The sequence below is a fragment of the Aquarana catesbeiana genome, linkage group LG06 (genome assembly GCF_042186555.1).
Source record: "Aquarana catesbeiana isolate 2022-GZ linkage group LG06, ASM4218655v1, whole genome shotgun sequence".
Taxonomy (NCBI): Eukaryota; Metazoa; Chordata; class Amphibia; order Anura; family Ranidae; genus Aquarana; species Aquarana catesbeiana.
This window is the reverse complement of record NC_133329.1, coordinates 15,249,504-15,272,133: the sequence shown is the minus strand read 5'-3', so window position 1 is coordinate 15,272,133 and position 22,630 is coordinate 15,249,504. Positions and strand designations below refer to the sequence as shown.

The 22,630-nt window shown below is 45.1% G+C and overlaps 1 protein-coding gene across 1 annotated transcript in view; it reads left to right on the top strand.

Annotated features, from left to right (window-relative positions):
- Nucleotides 1–22,630, top strand: part of LOC141148169 (CD276 antigen-like) — a 258,830-nt gene that overhangs the window by 107,678 nt on the left and 128,522 nt on the right. The gene's annotated exons all lie outside the window — the stretch shown is intronic.

Below are 22,630 nucleotides of genomic sequence, written 5' to 3'. Positions count from 1 at the left end.
CTGCGTGTGAAGTTGAAGGTGTAGAAGGGAGCCCCATAATCCGATGTCTCCTCTGTAGTGCCGGATCCTGTCCCATGTGGAGTGATCCCAACTGCCCTCTACCTCTTATCCCGGCTAGTGGTCTCCAGAGTGAAAGAAGAGATCTTCAGGTCAGTGTGAAGGAATACACCGGGCATAACAGTATAGGGCTGCTTTCACAGTGATGTGCTGCGGTTTACCCGCATCGGGGGGGTTCAGTGAAGTGTACCTGCAGCTTTCCTGCGGGTTTGCTGCGCTTAGCCATAGACTTCTATTATATCCTGCACTTTCTGAAAGCGCATCAAAACTTCTGAGTTCAGGTGGGTGTAGCAACTGCCAAGCCTGACCCATTCAACTGAACTGAACATTCAACAGCAAACAAGGGGTTAAAGCAGTCAGCGTCGTGTTGCTTTTTCACAACCTGCTTTAACTCCTTGGACCCCACAAAAGCATGAAGATGCAGGGCACCTGAAGAGTGGTCCCCATCTACTTGAATGGGTCACGATTGGCAGGCAGTAGCACCCAACAAAAAGCAACGGGGGGCCTAATTCTTGCTGTGACACGTGTACACCTTTGGCTGCTGCCAGCTAAAGGAGATAGGGGCTGGAGATGGTAAATCCACGACTCAACCATGGGTTTTACCACCCCCCCGCGACTTTACATATGAACGAGCCCTATGGGGCAGAATGCAACTAAGGGCTCATTCACAAGTGCAGCAGGCACTGCTGCTCCTCTGAAAAGCGATCCAAGTGTGTTTGACACATGGTGAGGGGTTGATATGTTGCCTCCTCACCACCTAATTTAAACCCATGATGCTGTGCCTTGCAATGCCACAAGTCACACAGTAGTACGGCAATTAGAGGTTTAAATCAGGTGTGAGTAGCCAACATTGGACGACACTATGCCTGACGATATTTGACTTCTCCCATGTTGTTCAGGTAGATCTTTAAGTTTGCCTACCCCTGCCTTATGCAGGCCATACACAGTGCAAATTTTGAACGATCCGCCAAGCGATAAACGAAAGCGGCGCTCACATACAGCATGCGAGTGTGCCATCAAAAATCATACTTCCAAACACTCTTTTCATGCCAATAGAGGAAGTGATGTCATGTTTAACCTTTTTACCACACCTCTACTGGGCACACCCCTACTGTACAAAATCGGGTCTCGCCATTTACGAAAAAAAAAAAGAGTATTCGTTCCTCACAGCGCACGTTCGTTCAGAGAAAAATGCCTTTCAAGAGGTACCATAGAAAGCACACAATGGCAGCCATGGTAATTGGAATAAAAGCCTTGGAGGAGAAGAAAAAAAAAAGAAGAAATTGAAGGAAGAACAGAGTGTGGAGAAAAAAACTGGCTCCTTCCATGTAGAGCTGCACAATTAATCATTAAAAAATCGTGATCTCGATTCACCTCCCCTGAAGATCTCTCCTGCAGAGGTTGCGGAGTCTTTCATATAAACAAGTGGAGAGACTTTATCTGCTCACTCAGCTGTCAAAAGAAAGCATCTGGACATTCTGCCAAGTCTTTTAACTTGAAACATTGTAACTAAGCTTCCTTCTTAGATCAAAGGGATAGAACTTTTGTGTAAATAAATAATCCAGGCAGTCTGACAAGTTTTCAACAACCTGTAAATGCAGGAAGTTTAACCACTTAAAGTCTAAATCTTTTTCTGACACTTCTTTCTTAAGTTAAAATCAATATTTTTTGCTAGAAAATTACTTGGAACCCCCAAACATTATATATCTTTTAGCAGAGACCCTAGGGAATAAAATGGCAATTGCTGCAATATCTTATGTCGCACAGTATTTGCCCAGAGGTCTTTCAAATGCAATTTTTTGGGAAAAAATACACTTCAATGAATAAAAAAAAAAAAAAATGAAACAGTAAAGTTAGCCCAATTTTTTTTTGTTTTAATGTGAAAGATTACGCCGCGAGAATCGTAAGAGAATCGTGATCTATCTTCTAAGCAAAAAAATCATGATTCTCATTTTAGCCAGAATCGTGCAGCTCTACTTCCACATGAGAAATTGTCACACGTAAACCTACTGAAGGAAAATAATCCTGAGGAGTAGGGATGAGCTGAACACCCCCCGGTTCGGTTCGCACCAGAACCTGCGAACGGACCGAAAGTTCGCACGAACGTTAGAACCCCATTGACGTCTATGGGACTCGAACGTTCGAAATCAAAAGTGCTCATTTTAAAGGCTAATTTGCATGGTATTGTCCTAAAAAGGGTTTGGGGACCCGGGTCCTACCCCAGGGGACATATATCAATGCAAAAAAAACTTTTAAAAATGGACGTTTTTTCAGGAGCAGTGATTTTAATGATGCTTAAAGTAAAAAAAAAAAAAGTGAAATATTCCTTTAAATATCGTACCTGGGGGGTGTCTATATTATGCCTGTAAAGTGACGCGTGTTTCCCGTGTTTAGAACAGTCCCTGCACCAAATGTCATTTTTAAAGGAAAAAATCTCATTTAAAACTGCTTGCGGGTTTAATGTAATGTCGGGTCCTGACTCCTGGCAATATGGATGAAAATCAGTGAGACAAACGGCATGGGTACCCCCCAGTCCATTACCAGGCCCTTTGGGTCTTGTATGGATATTAAGGGGAACCCCGCACCCAAATTTAAAATAAGGAAAGGTGTGGGGCCACCAGGCCCTATATACTCTGAACAGCAGTATACAGGCTGTAGGTTTGTTGTTAAGTAGAATCTCTTTGTAATTTTGAACGGGTACATTTTTAACGTGTTTAGCTCCAGCCAAAAAATCTTTTTTAAGCTTTTTGGAAAACATAGGGAAGGGTTATCACCCCTGTGACATTTGTTTTGCTGTCTTTCCTCCTCTTCAGAAGATTTCACCTCACTTTTTGTCCCAATGGATTGGAAAGCATCAGTGGAAAGGAGAAATGTTTTTCCCATATTAACTCTTACAGGAGAGAATTTCCCTTCCTAGAGGTAGATTTATTCTCACTTCCTGTTGTCTCCTTCCGTTTGCAAGTAGGAGTCGTTTGTAAGTTAGTTGTTTGAAAGTAGGGTCCTGCCCTATATACTCAGCAGAAATTTGGGCCTTAGGTGTTGCTGTGGCCACAACACTGTAAGCCCTCACAGGGCTCTGCTGTGAAATATTAGATCAAGAATTGTAATTACATGCCCCTGTTGAACAGGAGCTGAAAAATTAGGCCTTAGGCACTGGTGCTGGTGCCACAACACTGCAACCCCTCACAGACACTCTAGTTGGAATGCAGGAACGAGCCCTGCTGCAAAGTATTGCATCAAAAATTGTAATTACACGCCCCTGTTAAACAAGGGCTGAAAAATTGGGCCTTAGGCACTGGTGCTGGTGCCACAACACTGCAACCCCTCACAGACACTCTAGTTGGAATGCAGGAACGAGCCCTACTGCAAAGTATTGCATCAAAAATTGTAATTACACGCCCCTGTTAAACAAGGGCTGAAAAATTGGGCCTTAGGCACTGGTGCTGGTGCCACAACACTGCAACCCCTCACAGACACTCTAGTTGGAATGCAGGAACGAGCCCTGCTGCAAAGTATTACATCAAAAATCGTAATTACACGCCCCTGTTAAACAGGGGCTGAAAAATTGTGCCTTAGGCACTGGTGGTGGCGCCCAGAACCAAAAATGCTCTTACAAGCTATCAGCGTGATGATTGAGGAGGAAGAGGATAATTACTCAGGAATAGTCACTCAGCATCAGCATAGGCAGTCTTTGAAGGGATCTGAGATTTCAAAAAAAATTATTCGGTTACATCAGCATCAGGTGCTTGGTAGCTGGTGGTGATCCAAGACTCATTCATTTTTATGAAGGTCAGTCGATCGACCGAGTCAGTGGACAGACGCACCTCCAGCAGCACTGAATGTGCGTTCTGAAAGACGCCTCCAGCAGCACTGAATGTGCGTTCTGAAAGAACGCTGGATGCAGGACAGGCCAGTAGCTCAATTGCATACTGTGCAAGCTCTGGCCAGTGATCCATCCTCAAGACCCAGTAACCCAGAGGATTTTCGGTGGGAAAGGTGTCCAAGTCTGATCTTGCCCCTAGGTATTCCTGCACCATGTAAAACAGACGCTGGCGATGGTTGCTGGAACCAATCATACCTTGGGGCTGCGGACCAAAAAATTGTCTGAACGCATCGGTCAGACGGCCACCTTCTCCACCGCTCCTTCTTTGACTGACCGAAGCCTCAGCAACACGTTGTCCAGAAACAGGAGTTTGTAACCTCCCAGTCTCTGGGAACGCGTTGCACAGACCTTTCTGCAAGGCCTCCCGAAGATGTTTCATCCTCTGCTCCCTCTGCGATGGCAAGATAAGGTCCGCAACCTTACCCTTGTAACGTGGATCAAGGAGGGTTGCCAGCCAGTATTGGTCCTTCTCCTTGATACCACCAAATACGAGGATCCTTACGCAGGCTTTGCAGGATCAGGGAGGCCATGCAGCGTAGGTTTGCTGAGGCATTCGGTCCGGAGTCCTCTGGGTCACTAAGGACGACATGGTCCGCAGCCACCTCCTCCCAGCCACGTACAAGTCCATGTGTTTCTTGGGACTGATCCCTTAAAGACTGCTGCTGATGCTGAGTGCCAGGCTCCACCTCCATACTGACACAATCTTCCTCCTCCTCCTCCTCCTCTTCCTCCTCGTCCTCTTCCTGTGTGATCGGCGGGCACGCAGGAACACTGTCTGGATAAAGGGGGCCTTGAGAGCTAAGGAAGTCCTCCTCTTCCTGCCTCTGTTCTGCCTCAAGTGCCCTGTCCATTATTCCACGCAGCGTGTGCTCCAACAGGTGGACAAGGGGGACAGTGTCACTGATGCATGCACTGTCACTGCTCACCATCCTCGTGGCCTCCTCAAATGGTGACAGGACAGTGCATGCATCCCTGATCATGGCCCACTGGCGTGGGGAAAAAAAACCAAGCTCCCCTGACCCTGTCCTGGTGCCATAGTCGCACAGGTACTCATTGATGGCCCTCTGCTGCGTGTGCAGCCGCTGCAGCATGGCCAACGTTGAGTTCCACCTGGTGGGCATGTCACAGATTAGGCGGTTCTTGGGCAAGTTAAACTCCTTTTGGAGGTCCGTCAGCCGAGCACTGGCATTATATGACCGGCGGAAATGCACACAGACTTTCCTGGCCTGCCTCAGGACATCCTGTAAGCCCGGGTACCTGCCCAAGAACCGCTGCACCACCAAGTTAAGGACGTGAGCCAAACAGGGCACATGGGTCATTTGTCCCTGTCGGAGGGCAGAGAGGAGGTTGGTGCCATTGTCGCAAACCACCATTCCTGCCTTAAGTTGGCATGGCGTCAACCACCTCTGAACCTGCCCCTGCAGAGCTGACAGAACCTCTGCCCCAGTGTGGCTCCTGTCCCCCAAGCACACCAGCTCAAGCACCGCATGGCATCTTTTGGCCTGTGTACTTGCGTAGCCCCTTGAACGACTACGGAGCACCGCTGGTTCCGAGGAAGAGGCCATGGAGGAAGAAGAAGAGGAGGGGGTGGAGGAGAGAGGTGTGTCACAATCATTAGCATTTTGGAGGCGTGGTGGTGGAACAACCTCCAACACTACTGCACCTTGTCCTGCATCCTTCCCAGCTGCCAGCAGAGTCACCCAATGCGCCGTGAAACTTAGGTAACGTCCCTGTCCATGCCTGCTGGACCATGAGTCAGCGGTAATATGCACCTTACCGCTGACCGCCCTGTCCAGCGAGGCATGGACATTGCCTTCCACATGCTGTTAGAGAGCCGGAATCGCCTTCCGTGAGAAAAAGTGGCGTTTGGGTACCTGCCACTGAGGAACTGCACATTCCACAAACTCACGGAAGGGGGCAGAGTCTACCAACTGAAAAGGCAGCAGTTGAAGTGCTAGCAATTTTGCCAAGCTAGCATTCAACCGCTGGGCATGTGGATGGCTGGGAGCAAACTTCTTTCGGCGGTGCAGCAGCTGGGGCAGGGAAATTTGCCTGGTACAATCTGACGTTGGTGTACCAAAATCAGATTGCCCACAAGTACGTGGCTGTGACACACCTAATTCTACACCTTCATTCCTCTCAGTGCAGGTCTCAGAGAGGACTGAAGGTCTAGTGGGGTTGGAAATCTCAGCTGATGAGGAGCAAGCAGAGGTCCTCTTTGTTCTTTGGTGTGGGTCTTTTAGATACGCTTGCCAACGAACTGCATGGCAGGTCAACATATGTCTGGTCAAGCATGTGGTACCCAAGCGGGAGATGTTTTGGCCACGCGAGATACGCTTGAGACATATGTTGCAAATAGCAGCGGTGCGATCTGATGCACTCGTCTCAAAAAAGGCCCACACCAAAGAACTTTTTGAATAACGCGCAGAGACTGCAGCGCCCTGCACATGTGGAGCTTTGGGGTGTGATGCAGTCAATGTGCTGCCCTTAGGCTGGCCCCTGGAGGGCATCCTGCCTCGTTGGTGATGTGCCGCCTCCTCCTCCTCCTCCTCCTCTTCTCTCCTATCAGGCACCCACGTTGAGTCAGTGACCTCATCATCCCCTCCCTCCTCATCACTGGAGCAAACCTGGCAGTATGCTGCAGCAGGGGGAGCATGACTGCCAGATTGCTGTCCTTCTTGGGCACCCCCTCTGTCCGTGCTCGTGTTACTGCCTTCATCGAGCTCAGTATCATCATCAGAGCCTTCCAAACGCTGGGCATCCTCCTGGAGCATGTACCCAACACTGTGGTCAAACAGTTCGAGGGACTCCTCAGGAGGACATGGTGGGGCTAGGGAAGGAGTCACTGATGACATTGAGCCGAGGGAAGAGGCCGCTGCTTTGCCAGACAAAGTACCCTGGGCATGGGTGAGAGAGGATGAGGAGGATGAGGACGGCTTGGTCATCCACTCGACCAAGTCTTCCGCATGTTGCGGCTCAACATGGCCAGCTGCCGAAAAAAAGGCCAAGCGTGTCCCATGGCCACGTGCTGATGAGGATGCACCGTCTCCACGACCAGCACTAGACACAGAGCCTGCTTGCCCTCTCTTATTGGCTTGTGACTGTCTGCCTCTCCTTCTTGGCCTTCCAGACATACTAATGGCCTGTAGCTGCACTAAGCTGGGATAGATATATATATATATATATATATATATATATATGTACTGATACTGCAGCTAGCAAAATCAACTGCCTGCCTGTAGTATGAGAACACCACCAACCTTCTACAGGTAGCTTTAGCTGAGCACTGTGAGGTGGACGCACCCCACTAACTTGTAGGTTTAGCAGAACACTGTGAGCAGGACGCACTGCACTAACTGTAAATAGTCTAGCTGCCTGACTGTGGTACTAATAGGATCAAAAGAACACCAGCAATTTTATTTAAAATACTGTAACAAGACAAGCCTGCCTGTCAGTAAGAAGATAACAGGAACGGATCTAGCTGAACACTGTGAGCAGGACGCACCCCACTAGCTTGTAGGTTTAGCTGAACACTGTGGTGGACGCACCCCACTAACTTGTAGGTTTTTCTGAACACTGTGAGCAGCACGCACCCCACTAACTTGTAGGTTTAGCTGAACACTGTGAGGTGGACGCACCCCACTAACTTGTAGGTTTAGCAGAACACTGTGAGCAGGACGCACCCCACTTACTTGTAGGTTTAGGAGAACACTGTGAGCAGGACGCACTGCACTAACTGTAAATAGTCTAGCTGCCTGACTGTGGCACTAATAGGATCAAAAGAACACCAGTAATTTTCTTCAAAATACTGTAACAAGACAAGCCTGCCTGTCAGTAGGAATATAACAGGAACGGATCTAGCTGAACACTGTGAGCAGGACGCACTGCACTAAATGTAAATAGTCTAGAAGATAACAGGAACGGATCTAGCTAAACTGAATACAGTGTATATATATATATATGTGCAACACCTGGGATGCATATATATACACAATACACTTTAAGTGCAGCTAACTGACTGACTGTCCTGCCTAATCTAGCTAACTCAAATGAAATGACACTGTCTCTCTCTCTCTCTAAGCACACCGGAACACACTGCACAGGGCCGCCGTGCAGGCGGCCTTATATAGTGTGGGGCGTGTACTAAATCCCCTGAGCCATAATTGGCCAAAGCCTCCTTGGCTTTGGCCAATTATGGCTCTCTGTTAAGGCGGCGCTGTGATTGGCCAAGCATGCGGGTCATAGTGCATGCTTGGCCAATCATCAGCAAGCAATGCACTGCGATGCCGCAGTGAATTATGGGCCGTGACGCGCCACACGAATTTGGCGCGAACGGCCCATATCGTTCGCAATTCGGCGAACGAACAGCCGATGTTCGAGTCGAACATGGGTTCGACTCGAACACGAAGCTCATCCCTACTGAGGAGTATCGCAATTATTTGTGGATGACACAGGAGGCGTTTGAGATGCTGTTATCTCATGTGCCGCCACATCTCACCAAACAAAACTCCTCTATGAGAAAGGCCATCAGAGGAGAGGAGAGGCTCATGGCAACCCTCCGTTTCTTGGCAACAGGCAGGTCTTTTGAAGACCTGAGGTTTACAACCGGAATTTCTGCCCAATTATCAAGTCGGATTACACTGGAGGCGCGTGAGGCCACAGTAAAAGGTCCTCCAACCACAGTATTTAAAGGTAAGAAAACATGGTGAACTGTCTGATTTATGTTACGTGAATACATATTAAATTGAGTTCTAAAATTCAGCAATGTCTCTAAAATTGGCAAAAATTAAAGGGGTTGTAAAGCTTCATTTTTTTTCACCTTAATGCATCCTATGCATTAAGGTGAAAAAACACCTTGCACTCTCTGCCCCCCCCCCCGTTTTACTTACCTGAGCCCCGAATCTCTGTGGGCGTGATTCCGCATTGCTTTCCCCCTAGCTCTTGTGGGGTCTTCTTTGGATGGTTGATAGCAGCGCAGCCATTGGCTCCCGCTGCTGTCAATCAAATCAATGACACGGCACGCCGGGGGGCGGGGCTGAGTGATACACTCGGCGGCTATGGCCGCCGAGTGTATCACACGGGAGCGCGCCCGCAAGCTAACCCCCTTGGGAGAGCGCTTCCCAGAGGGGGATAAGCTCTTGCGGGGGGGAGCCGAGACAGCCCCCGAGGGACCCCAGAAGACGAGGATTGGGGCCACTCTGTGCAAAACGAACTGCACAGTGGAGGTAAGTATGATATGTTTGGTTTTTTTTGTTTTTTTAAATAATTATACCTTTACAACCCCTTTAATTATAAGAAAATCCATATCTAGAAGTACACCTTTACCAAAAAGTAACATTTTCCAACAGAATATATTTTTTATTTAACAATATAATGAGTTAACAATGACCGTTTCAAATTCAACATAAGGTGCACAACAAGAACAGTTAACACCAGGCCCAGACTGGCCATAGGGCCCACCGAGCAATTGCAAGGTGAGCCAGGTCCGCCGGGCCATATGTGCTGGTATGGCCAAAGCAGCTGGGCTGCTCCTTGAGCCTACACCCCTCACCTGGCCTCTCCGTGGCCGGCCAGCCAGTTCTGTTCCGCTGTCAGGCCAGGAGGGGGGGAAACTATGGGTCATGTGATCTGTGACCATGACGCGGGAGGCGATCTGGAGGAGACACCGGACCACAAAGAAGGTAAGCTTCCTTGTGCGCCTGGATAGGAGGTGCGGCTGCATAGAAGAATCAATCTCTCTATTCTAGTCCTGCAGCCTCTTCTTGCTTCTCCTCCTCTCTCTCCCGCATGTATTTAGACTCTGCAGGAGGAAGATGGAGAGATTGATTCTTCTATATCCTCCCATCCGGCTACTTTCTGCTGCCCCTCCTTTGCTCTCTGATCCCCCCGGGCTCTCAGGTCCCTCCATGTGCTCTCCACTAGGGATGAGCTGAACACCCCCCTGTTCGGTTCGCATCCAGAACATGCGAACAGGCAAAAACTTAGTTCGAACACGTGAACACTGTTAAAGTCTATGGGAAACGAACATGAATAATCAAAAGTGTTAATTTTAAAGGCTTATATGCAAGTTATTGTCATAAAAAGTGTTTGGGGACCTGGGTCCTGCTCCAGGGGACATGGATCAATGCAAAAAGAAGTTTTAAAAACGGCCGTTTTTTCGGGAGCAGTGATTTTAATAATGCTTAAAGTGAAACAATAAAAGTGAAATATCCCTTTCAATTTCGTACCTGGGGGGTGTCTATAGTATGCCTGTAAAGGGGCGCATGTTTCCCGTGTTTAGAACATTCCTTGCACAAAATGACATTTCTAAAGGGAAAAAAAAACTATCGCTAGCACCGGCTATAATGAATTGTCAGTCCGGCAATACACATAAAAGTTCATTGATAAAAATGGCATGGAATTTCCCCACAGGGGAACCCCAAACCAATATTTAAAAAAAAAATGCATGGGGGTGCCCCTAAATTTCATACCAGGCCCTTCAGGTCTAGTATGGATATTAAGGGGAACCCCGCCCAAAAATAAAAAAAAAAATGGTGTGGAGTCCCTCCAAAAATCCATACCAGACCCTTATCTGAGCACACAACCTGGCAGGCAGCAGGAAAAGAGGGGGGGATGAGAGAGCACCCCCCCATCCTGAACTGTACCAGGCAACATGGCCTAAACTTTGGGAGCGTGCTTTGGAGTAGCGGTCATCCCCACAACCCTTGCCCGGTGGTTGTGGGCGGGGGGCTTATCGAAATCTGGAAGCCCCCTTTAACAAGGGGACCCCCAGATCCCAGCCCCCCCTGTGTGATTTGGTAATGGGGTACAAATGTACCCCTACCATTTCACAAATAAAGTGTCAAAAATGTTAAAGACAAGAGACGGTTTTTGACAATTCCTGTATTAATCTCTTCTTCTTTCCTGGCTTCTTTTTCCATCTTCTTTCTTCTGGTCTTCCTTTGGAGTTCTTCTTCTTCCCCCGCTTCTTCCTCCACTTCTTCCTCTGGTCTTCTCGTCCGGCATCTTCCTCAGGCTTCTTCTCCGCTTCATCCTCCGCACGATCCGCCTCAGTGGGAGTCTTCCGCTGTGTGACGTTTCTGTTGAGATGACAGTTCTTATATAATGCAGGGCAGGGCCACCTGGTGACCCCGCCCCCTCTGACACATGGGGACTTCCCTATGGCTTTCCCAGTGTTGTCAGAGGGGGGTGGGGTCACCCTGTTTACGTAAACAACAAAATACATACGTGACACATAACCAGAGATTGTGGATAAAATATATGCAATGATCCGGGGATCCTCATTGGCGTCCCCGACTCCTCCAAGTAGGAACCAGCCAAACAGCTTGCAAAGAGTCACACATATGGGCTATAAAGGTCAAAACGCATCGGGGTAGCCATATGAGTACCCTGACGTGTTTCATCCAACACTATCACAGTCTTCTTCAAGGGGCTTTGTACTCTGGTGAGATATATCAGAAAAGTATTAGGATTCTGACACCCAACAACATACTGGCATCTGTTATACATAAAAAGAATTATATTTACCGCTCAAAAAATGAGATTCGGAACATGACACATAACCAGATATTGTGGATAAAATATATACAATGATGATCCGGGGATCCTCATTGACGCCCCCCACTCCTCCAAGTAGAAACCAACCAAACAGAGAGCTTGCAAGGAGTCACACATATGGGCTTTATAGGGGGAGGGGATGGGAGACACCTGTGATATAATAGGTCGAAACGCGTTGGGGTACTCATATGGATGTCAATTTTCTAATTGCATACAATGTACTGTATTGTTGACTTTTATTAACATTGATAGTACATTTCTTAGACTGCCTGTAACGAGTTTATAATTTTAAGAATTTAATTATTTTGTATTTTGATTCATTGTATAAATAAAAGAAATGATTTGAACTTATTATATCTTCATCTCCTTTGACCAATACACCATGTCGCTAAAAACCCCCCCTGGGGGAACTTTTCATTTTTTCCACATATTGCGAAAGCGATTGGATCCCATCCAGTTATAGACCTTGTTATTGGCATAATCATCACGGTCTCTCTCAAGTTTAGTACTTTTGCGCGTTTCAATGTTCTTCTTATATGTCACAAGTTTGTCATGACAGGAATTCTTTTTTTTTAATGTTTCTTCTTGACCCAATGATTCATCCAATTGTTTCTCCAGCTCCACTATTTGTTGCGATAGGGAGACTCGTTCAGCTTGGAGAAATTGAACTGTTAAGGTCATTAGATCGAATGAACATTAGTTAATGATACGAGTAAATTTAGCTTTGAAGTCCTCATTCTGGGCAAACAAAGTCGGCACAATCTGTACTCGTAATCCAGGAGGGATTAGTTGTTGCTTATAGTACTTGGCTAGTGTGACCTCATGTAGTTCCAGGGAGACAAGTTTCTGTGAAAGCTTATCCAACTTGCAGGCAAAAAAAAAAATCGCAATACGTGTATATTGATTGGTTTGCGCAAAAGTTATAGTGTCTACAAAATAGGGGATAGTTTTATGGCATTTTTATTATTATTTTTTTTTATTAGTAATGGCGGTGATCTATGATTTTTATCGTGACTGCGACATTATGGCGGACACATCGGACACTTTTGACACTATTTTGGGACCATTGTCCTTTATACAGCGATCAGTGCTTTAAAAATGCACTGATTACGGGGCGCATGCGCTGCGCGATGTGGGAAGGACGTGAGTAACCTCAGCTCCGTCGGTCCCGGACATCACAGGCTCAATCACCAGGGCTATACCGCTCACATCCCGGCGAAAGTGGCCTCATCGCCTGAAGAACTACCCAGTCCATGCCTGGAAGGGAATCCGGTCACTTTAGACGCTCTCAGCACCATTTAACAAACTTTCTGCTGCAGACAGAAGGAGCAGAAGGATGTCCCAAGATGGCGCCGGCGCCAGCACACAGGCGGCCTCAGGAAAATCTACATCCATTCCATCCAACCTCACATCTAACGCTGGGATCAGTGAGTACCCACCTCCCCTCTCTAAAGCAGACTTAGACAATAGCCTAACCTCCATTTTTGAGAAATTAGTGGACAAAATTGAAAGTGAAGTTCATAAGTCCACCACAGCCCTATCACAAGAGATAGCCAGTATTGGCACTCGCACAGACATATTGGAAACTAAACATGATGAACTTTCACTAGCCCATAATGACTTAAGGAAAGATTATGAAACACTTGCTGACAGCTTTGCTTTTATGCAAGCCCAGGTTGAAGATCTTGACAACCGCAACAGACGCCATAATATCAGACTGCGTGGTGTCCCAGAGTCAGTTACAGACCTTATGCCCACAGTCTCCAAGATTTTTCATAATCTCTTGCCAGATAAGCCACCATCTGCATTCACTTGTGACAGAATCCACAGGGCTCTACGTCCTAAACCTACCCCTGATAAACCACCCAGTGATATTTTTATCATGTGCATGAAGGATTTTCTGGTCAAAGAAGACATCATGCGCGCAGCGAGGAACTCCTCTAATATCTCCCTGGAAGGCAAAAAGCTGCAGATCTATCCAGACATCTCCCCTGCTACTCTAGATAGAAGACGCAGGATGAAAGAAGTTACCAACATCTTACAAGCAGCGAGAATAAAATATAGATGGGGCTTTCCATTTAAACTCACTATCCCTTACAATGGATCCACATATACCGTTTACAATATAATTGAAGGCAAAGAGCTGCTTGTGAAACTGGGCCTGCTTGAACCGGAACCACCCAATCGCTTTCCCTCAACCCCTAGATCTTCCCCAATCTGGTCCACCCCATCCTCCAGGCGAAACACAAACAACCAAAGAAGATGGCGTCAACCTTTCCAAGATAACGCCTCATGACCACATACAGTAATCTTTTTTTCCTAACCCGCTGTGAAATCAGAGCATGTTTTCCTTAGAAAGAAGTACAGGGAGAAAGGTTTTTGTTGTCCTCCCCTCCCCCCCCCCCTTTTTTTTTTTTTCCTTTCCTGTTACTGAACTTTATTTTTATCTTGGACGATTGAGTACTTGATCCTCACAGCAAGATCCTTTTGACTGGCTCTGTACGTCCATTTAACACCCGTAATCGTCCTTCTCCCAAGACAGAAGTTCAGGACATTGTTTCTCTACTCGGTGTTGAAGAGGAAGAAGAAGGAAGAAGAAAGGAGATTTTGTCCATCTTACTAACAGAAGCTGTAGAGCATCCTACAACTTGGATCCTCACAATGCACTTTATTTTGTTTTTTTTTTGTTTGCTTTCTGAGGTTCTTTTTTCTAGGTTTTTTTTTTTGTTTTTTTTTTTACTATAATAGACTCCCTCCATTAGAGTTACAACTCATTAGCTGTTTTTTTTTTGTCACATTAATGTAACGGGAAGTAGCAATATTCCCTTTCCATCCTATACCCTACCAACTTGCTCCATCCTCCCCTTCCCTTCCTAACCCCCCCCCTCTCCAACCCCCCCCTTCCCACAAACCTCTCAATTCTCCCCCCTGGTTACTTTATATGGGTTTTTTTTTTTAAACCTTAAGTTATCCTTAACTAAGGCCTGTGACATCCGCCACCGCTGGATTGTCCCCCATCCTGTCGATGCCGTTGACTGCGACACACCCATCTCTGGGGTTGTCGCACCTGACCGCGCTTGCAGGACTAGGACTGTTTTGTCCTCTTGAATTTAATTTTCTTGTTAGTGACAAGATGTTTCTTGTCCCTTTGGTACTACTTAACATCACTGTTTTACACATGTTTGTCGCCCTTAGGGCAATTGTTATAACATATTTTAAAAATTGAAGTTTTCATGACGTCTCTCAACCACTATGGTTTGGAATTTGGTTTAATTGCTATCATTATGGTATGTTACTCTCATGGTACATTACACAACTCACAATGCTCCTTATATACTTTTCATATAACCTCACCCTCATCTCTGAAAATGTTACTACTAATTATACTAACCACACACAACAAATAATCTTACCTATAGCTTACCCCACATACATGATGGATTCTATTCACAAACTTATTACTTTACCCACATCTAATGGTCTTTAGAGTTATATCACATAATGTTCAGGGTTTCAACTCTCCTCGTAAACGGAAAAAAGCTTTTCAACATTATAAAAGGCTGGGAGCAGATGTTATTCTCATGCAGGAGACCAATTTTGCTTCTTCTAATCATCCCAATTATTTTGATAAGTCATATAACCAATTTTATTATACTACCTTTCATAACAAAACCCGTGGTGTTGCCATTTTTATACGCAACACCATTATTCTAGATATACAAAATATTTATAAGGACGTAGATAGCAGATATATTATCATCAAGGGACTTATTAACAATAAAGCAATAACAATAGCTTCAATTTACGCCCCAAACGAATCTCAATCTATCTTTTTCACAAATTTCTTTGATAAGCTTGACCAACACAGTTCTCCTCATATTATTTTAGGGGGAGACTTTAACTTAACCGCACACGCATCCCTTGATAGAAGTAAAACTTCCCCCTCATCAAAAGCATTCTCTAAATCCATGAACCGTTACCTAAACAACTTTCAACTTATAGACTCATGGAGATCTCACAACATAGGAATTAGAGCCTATACACATTATTCATATCCCCATGATGTCTACGCCAGACTAGACTATATTTTTTGCACCCCCATTATGATGGCTAACTCCTCCGATGCTCATATCCATCCTTGTCCTTGGTCTGACCACGACATTACCTACTTTGAAACATCTCACATAGGACTCTCCCCTTCCCCTTACAATTGGCGACTAAATGACTCACTTCTAACTGACCCCTCAATTACTCAAACTATCTCAACACACATTGAAAACTATTTCAATGAAAATGCTATTAACGATGTCTCCCCCACTATTCTTTGGACAGCACATAAAGCAGTCATACGTGGACATCTAATTAGCATAGCTGCTAAAAGAAATAGAGAAAAACTCACAAACATTAAAAATCTTACTAAAGATTTAAATCTACTATACAATAAGCTACAACATAACCCCACCCAAGAAATCACTAAACAAATTCAAGACAAACGTAAAGCCCTAGATCTTATATTTTCAGCGAATACCGAAAAATCCTTGAGATTTTCAAAAGCTACATTTTTACTACACAGCAACTCCCCCTCAGCTATGTTCGCCAAAAAACTTAACCATGATCATAAACCCCCTCATACATATAAACTTAGAGATCAAGCTGGTAATGTGATCACTCATCCTCAAGGTGTTCTTGAGATCTTCTCTTCCTTTTATAAGGACCTACTTTGCAGTCCTCAAATCCCTCCTGACCAACCCTCCAGATCATGGTTAGACGATATTCAACTACCCACTCTGAATGCCACCCAAATAGAATCCCTCAATGCTCCATGTACAAACGCAGAAATAATCAAAATTATTAAATCTCTCAAAACATCTACAGCTCCTGGCCCAGATGGCTTCTCTTCATCATACTATAAAAAATATGCTTCTCTTTTAACCCCTTACCTAACCAAACTTTTCAATCACATTCTCAATGGTAATCACTTCCCAGATGAAATGCTTCTAGCTAACCTTTCCCTTATCCCCAAACCATTAAAAGATCACTCCCTCCCTCAAAACTATCGACCCATATCGGTCCTTAATAATGACCTAAAAATTTTTGGTAGGTTACTATCAGATAGACTAGCTGCAGTAATCACAAATTTAATACATATAGACCAAACTGGTTTTATTCCAGGCCGACAGATAGTCGATAATGTTAGACTAGTCACTAATATCATTCAAGATGCCAACATAACCTCCCACCAATTAGGCCTACTCAGTCTGGACATCCATAAAGCGTTTGACAGCGTTAGCTGGTCATATCTAAACCATCTACTTCCCAAATATGGAATCTCAGATAAATTTCTACAGGGTTTTAATGCTCTTTATCACAACACTCAAACTAGAATTAAAATCCCTGGACACAACTCTGACTTTTTTTCTTAGTAAAGGTACTAGACAGGGCTGCCCGCTATCACCATTACTATTTGCTCTAGCAATTGAACCCTTATCCCAAAAGATTAGGAATAGTATTGACATAAAAGGATACACAAAAGGGGACAAAGAATTTAAACTCAGCCTACATGCAGATGATGCTCTTCTATTCCTCACAAACCCCCTCACCTCTATCCCATCCCTTTTAAGAACACTAAAGTCTTTCCAAAATATTTCAGGCCTCAAAATCAACACCAATAAATGTTCCGCTATCCCAATTAACTACTCCCAGAATACCCAAACCCTACTATCCAAAAATGTCCCATTTGTATGGTGTCCTAAATCATTCAAATACTTAGGGGTCACAATAACCTCCACTCACAACCTTCTATATAAATCTAACTATATCCCATTATTCTCACATATCACATCTCTCTTAAAGTCATGGTCCTCTTTTCATATCTCCTTTTTAGGTAGAATATGTGCTGTCAAAATGACAATTCTCCCCAAACTCCTATACTTTTTCCGCGCCTTACCTATCAATGTTCCTAAATCCAAACTGACCTCTCTTCAAAGAGAAATAAACAAATTTATATGGGCGGAGAAAAAACCGAGATGCAGTTATGCCCTTATGCACAGACCACAAACTACAGGTGGCCCAGGCCTCCCAAATATATGGCTTTACTATCTGGCATCAAGATTCACACAACTTACCCAATGGTTCACTCCCTCAATTAATACCCCATGGAAAGTGTTTGAATCCATCTCAATTCTCCCGCTTCATTTACAGGGAATTCTTTGGTCCAACACTACCACTTATAGCAAACTTATGAAACACAATATCATTATAGCTCAATTTTTTCAATTATGGTCTAAATATAAAGATATATACAAACTCTCATCAGACATACCACCTCTAGCCTCCTTTATAGGAGATTATAGATTTACTTATGCTTATAATGACAGACAAGATTTTTCCATTTGGATTGACAAAAATTTAATTACACTGAGATCTCTTCAACAAAAGTGGGAATTTATCCCATTCTCAGCTCTAAAAGCCACACACAATTTACATGCAAATGAACTTCAACGTTATCAACAAATTAAAGCCTTCTACGCTAAATATTTTGCACTCAACACTCATCCGACATACACAACATTTGAACATATATGTATTTTATCCTCTAGAGATAGAGGCCTCATATCCAGGATGTATAGTTATATTAATAATGTTGGTGTTCCGGATAAATCTACACAAATGCTTCAATGGGAAGCGGATATGAATGTCTTCATCAGTGTTGAAGAGTGGTGTTCCATGTCAGAAAATCTCCGTAAAAGTAACAGAGCTATCACCTTCAGAGAGACCCCAATTAAGATATTCTCTAGGTGGTACCTCACCCCTTCGAAGCTCCATACTTACTACCCATCCATCTCTCCTCATTGCTTTAGAGGATGTCCAGAACCTGGTACCCTCTTACACATTTTTTGGAGCTGCAAACATATCAATCATATATGGCACAAAGCAATCAGTTTAATAGAACTAACCTCTAAACAAAAAATTGCCCCCTCTCCTCAGATTTGCTTGCTGTACGCTAATATACCGGGCATTCCTCCCCCATGTATGAGACTTTTTCACTCCATGTGTAGTTCAATACACTGGATGACAGCATATAACTGGAAATCTACCAACCTATCATGGCAACAAGTAATAAATAGAATGGAGCTCCTCAAACTTTCTGAATGGATTTATCACACCCTTAACGACACTATCCATGTTCACCAAAAGAAATGGGCCTTTTGGAACCCAACCTAAATAAATTAATATACCATTATCATTTCTACCTATCACCTAATGTTGATATAGTGATCTGCCTTATATTATGTGTGTATAAACCTACTCTTATCATCACTATCACTTTTGTAACATAAGGTTATATAACTTTTGTTTTGTCTCTTCTACATCCCTTTTTTTTGTACCGATGTATTACATTAATGTCAACTATACCGAATGTCTATTACCTAAACTTCCAAATAAATGCTTTTGTAAACAAAAAAAAAATGCACTGATTACTGTGTAAATGACACTGGCAGGGAAGGGGTTAAACACTAGGGGGCGATGAAGGTGTTAAGTGTGTCCTAGGGAGTGATTATAATGCCCCGTACACACGGTCGGATTTTATGATGGAAAATGTTCGATCGGAAATTCCAACGGCGTGTAGGCTCCATCGGACATTTTCCATCGGAATTTCCGTCACACAAAATTTGAGATCTGGATGTGAAATTTTCCGACAACAAAATCCGTTGTCGTAAATTCCGATGGTGTGTACACAATTCCGACGCACAAAGTTCCACGCATGCTCGGAATCAAGCAGAGGAGCCGCACTGTCTATTGAACTTAATTTTTCTCATGTTGTACGTCACCGCGTTCTTGATGTTCGGAATTTCCGACAACATTTATGTGACCGTGTGTATGCAAGACAAGTTTGAGCCAACATCCGTAGGAAAAAAAAACATGGATTTTGTTGTCGGAATGCCCAACCGTGTGTACGGGCATAATGCCGCATACACACGATCAAAATTTCCGACAACAAATGTTCGATGGGAGCTTGTTGTCGAAAATTCCGACCGTGTGTAGGCTCCATCGGACATTTTCCGTCGTAATTTCCGACAAACAAAATTTGAGATCTGGATCTCAAATTTTCCGACAAAAAATTAGTTGTCGGAAATTTCAATCGTGTGTACACAATTCCAATGCACAAAGTTCCACACGTGCTCGGATTCAAGCAGAAGAGCCGCACTGGCTATTGAACTTTTATTTTTTCGGCTTGTCGTACGTGTTGTACTTCACCGCGTTCTTGACGTTCGGAATTTCTGACAACATTTGTGCGACCGTGAGTATGCAAGACAACTTTGAGCCAACATCTGCCGGAAAAAAAACATGGATTTTGTTGTCGTCAATGTGCGATCGTGTGTACGCGGCAGAACTGTGGGGGGGGCTACCTAGGACATGACAGCAATCACTGCTCCCGATCACAGCAGTAGATCTCTGTCATGTCACCAGGCAGAATGAGGAAATGCCTTGTTTAAATAGGCATCTCCCCGTTCTACCTCTGCACACCGCAATTGCGGGCCACCAGAGAACATTGAGTTCCCGACCGCCGCACACACAGATGTACGTGGGCAGAATGGCACAGGCAGGCAAATGGGCGTACAGGTACCTCCCTTTAAATTTGCCGCCTTTTTGGCTATTTGGAGTGACTGTCCCTGATTTGGAGCAATGTCCCACTGTCCCTCATTCCTCCTCATTTGTCCCTCGTTTTGGCCTGATCCATACAGTTGTATATAAAGTGCACTTTTTATCTATCAAAAAGTGTTTTCCAGCACTAAACCTTTCATCCAATTTCTAAATTGCTGCATTTGTAAAGTCCACAAGCCAATATAAAGTAGTAGTGGTAAAAAAAAACCCCTTGTGGGTTTAACCAATCTTGTTGTTTTTTTTTTGTACAATTCCCCTTTAAGGGGGTGTGGCAGGGGGTGTGTCCTATGCCTGCATACTTTTGCTGATAGGTGTCCCTCATTCCCATCTCAAAAAGTTGGGAGGAAGTGTGTGTGATACCACCTGTATTCACCACACTTGATGTTGTACAAGATTTGTAAGTAGGGATGAGCCGAACACCCCCCTGTTCGGTTTGCATCCAGAACATGCGAACAGGCAAAAAATTTGTTCGAACACGCGAACACCGTTAAAGTCTATGGGACCCGAACATGAAAAATCAAAAGTGTTAATTTTAAAGGCTTATATGCAAGTTATTGTCCTAAAAAGTGTTTGGGGACCCGGGTCCTGCCCCAGGGGACATGGATCAATGCAAAAAGAAGTTTTAAAAATGTCAGTTTTTTCGGGAGCAGTGATTTTAATAATGCTCAAGTGAAACAATAAAAGTGTAATATTCCTTTAAATTTCATACCTGGGGGGTGTCTATAGTATGCCTGTAAAGTGGCGCGTGTTTCCCGTGTTTAGAACAGTCCGAGAGAAAAATGACATTTCTAAAGGGAAAAAAAGTCATTTGAAAGTGCTAGAGCTAATGCTATTAATGAATTGTCGGTCCCGACAATACACATAAAAGTCATTGAAAAAAAATCCGTGGGGGTCCCCCAAACTTCCATTACCAGGCCCTTCAGGTCTGGTATGGATATTAAGGGGATCTCTCCACCAAAATTAAAATAAAAATGGCATGAGGGTCCCCCCAAAAATCCACACCACACCTTTAAGGTCTGGTATGGATTTTAAGGGGAATTCCGCACCACAATTTAAAAAAATGGCGTGGGGTTCCCCCAAAAATCCACACCAGACCCTTATCCGAGCACGCAACCTGGCAGGCTGCAGGAAAAGAGGGGGGGACGAGAGAGCACCCCCCTTCCTGAACAGTACCAGGCCACATGCCCCCAACATGGGGAGGATGTCCCCATGTTGATGGGGACAAGGATCTAATTCCCACAACCCTTGCCAGGTGGTTGTGGGGGTCTGCGGGTGGGGGGTTTATCAGAATATGGAAGCCCCCTTTACAAAGGGGACACCCAAATCCCAGCCCCCCTATGTGAATTGGTAAAGGGTACATTGTACCCCTACCATTTCACAAAAAGAAAGTGTCAAAGTGTTAAAAAACACAGGAGACGGCTTGGGACAAGTCCTTTTATTAAAAATAAAAAAACAAAAAATAAATAAATCTATGCTCCTACTCCAGCGATGTAATCCAATTCTCGATCTCCAGCGATGGATGATCTCCAGTGACTCCAGCGAGGAACACGCACAGGATCCTGACTCCACCGGAGGCACCCAGCCAATGACGCGGCATCAGCTTGACAGCTCTTATGTAGCTGAGGGCCGGTCCACCCATCATGTGACCCCGCCCCCCTCTGACAAGGGGAAACGCTGGGGTTTCCCGGTGACGTGTACGGGTGACCCCGCCCCCTTCTGATGCAACAGGAATCCTGCGTTGCATCAGCGGGGGGCGGGGTCACCCGTACACATCACTGGGAAACCCCGGAGTTTCCCCTTGTCAGAGGGGGGCAGGGTCATGTGACGGGTGGCCCCGCCCTCAGCTACATAAGAGCTGTCAAGCTAGCGCCGCGTCATTGGCTGGGTGCCTCCGGTAGAGTCAGGATTCTGTGCGTGTTCCTCGCTGGAGTCACTGGAGATCATCCATCGCTGGAGTTCGAGAATTGGATTACACTGCTGGAGTAGGAGCATAGATTTATGGGATTACATCGCTGGAATCTCTTTTTTATTTTTTTATTTTTAATAAAGGACTTGTCCCAAGCCGTCTCCTGTGGTTTTTTAACATCTTGACACTTACCCCTTACCAATTCACATGGGGGGGCGGGATCTGGCTGTCCCCTTTGTTAAAGGGGGTGTCAGTTCATCTGAGTCCAGGTGACAGATGCACCTCATTGGGGTCAGGAGTGCCCCGCTATGATAGTGGACCCTAAGGCTGACTGCTGCAAATGGAACTCGGGGTGGTTCAGGAAGGCAGGACCCCTGGAGCACAAACACGGATCCCACAGGGAGTTAGAGCGTAGATTCTCCAGGGCACGGAGACTAAGAGCCAGCAGGTGTTCACCAGAGCCTCTAGTGGTGAGGATGGACTGGGCTGCAATTGGCTCCAGATCGTGGCCTCCAGGGTCTCCCAGCTTACGCTAGGCTACAGGAGGAAGGAGAGGAAAC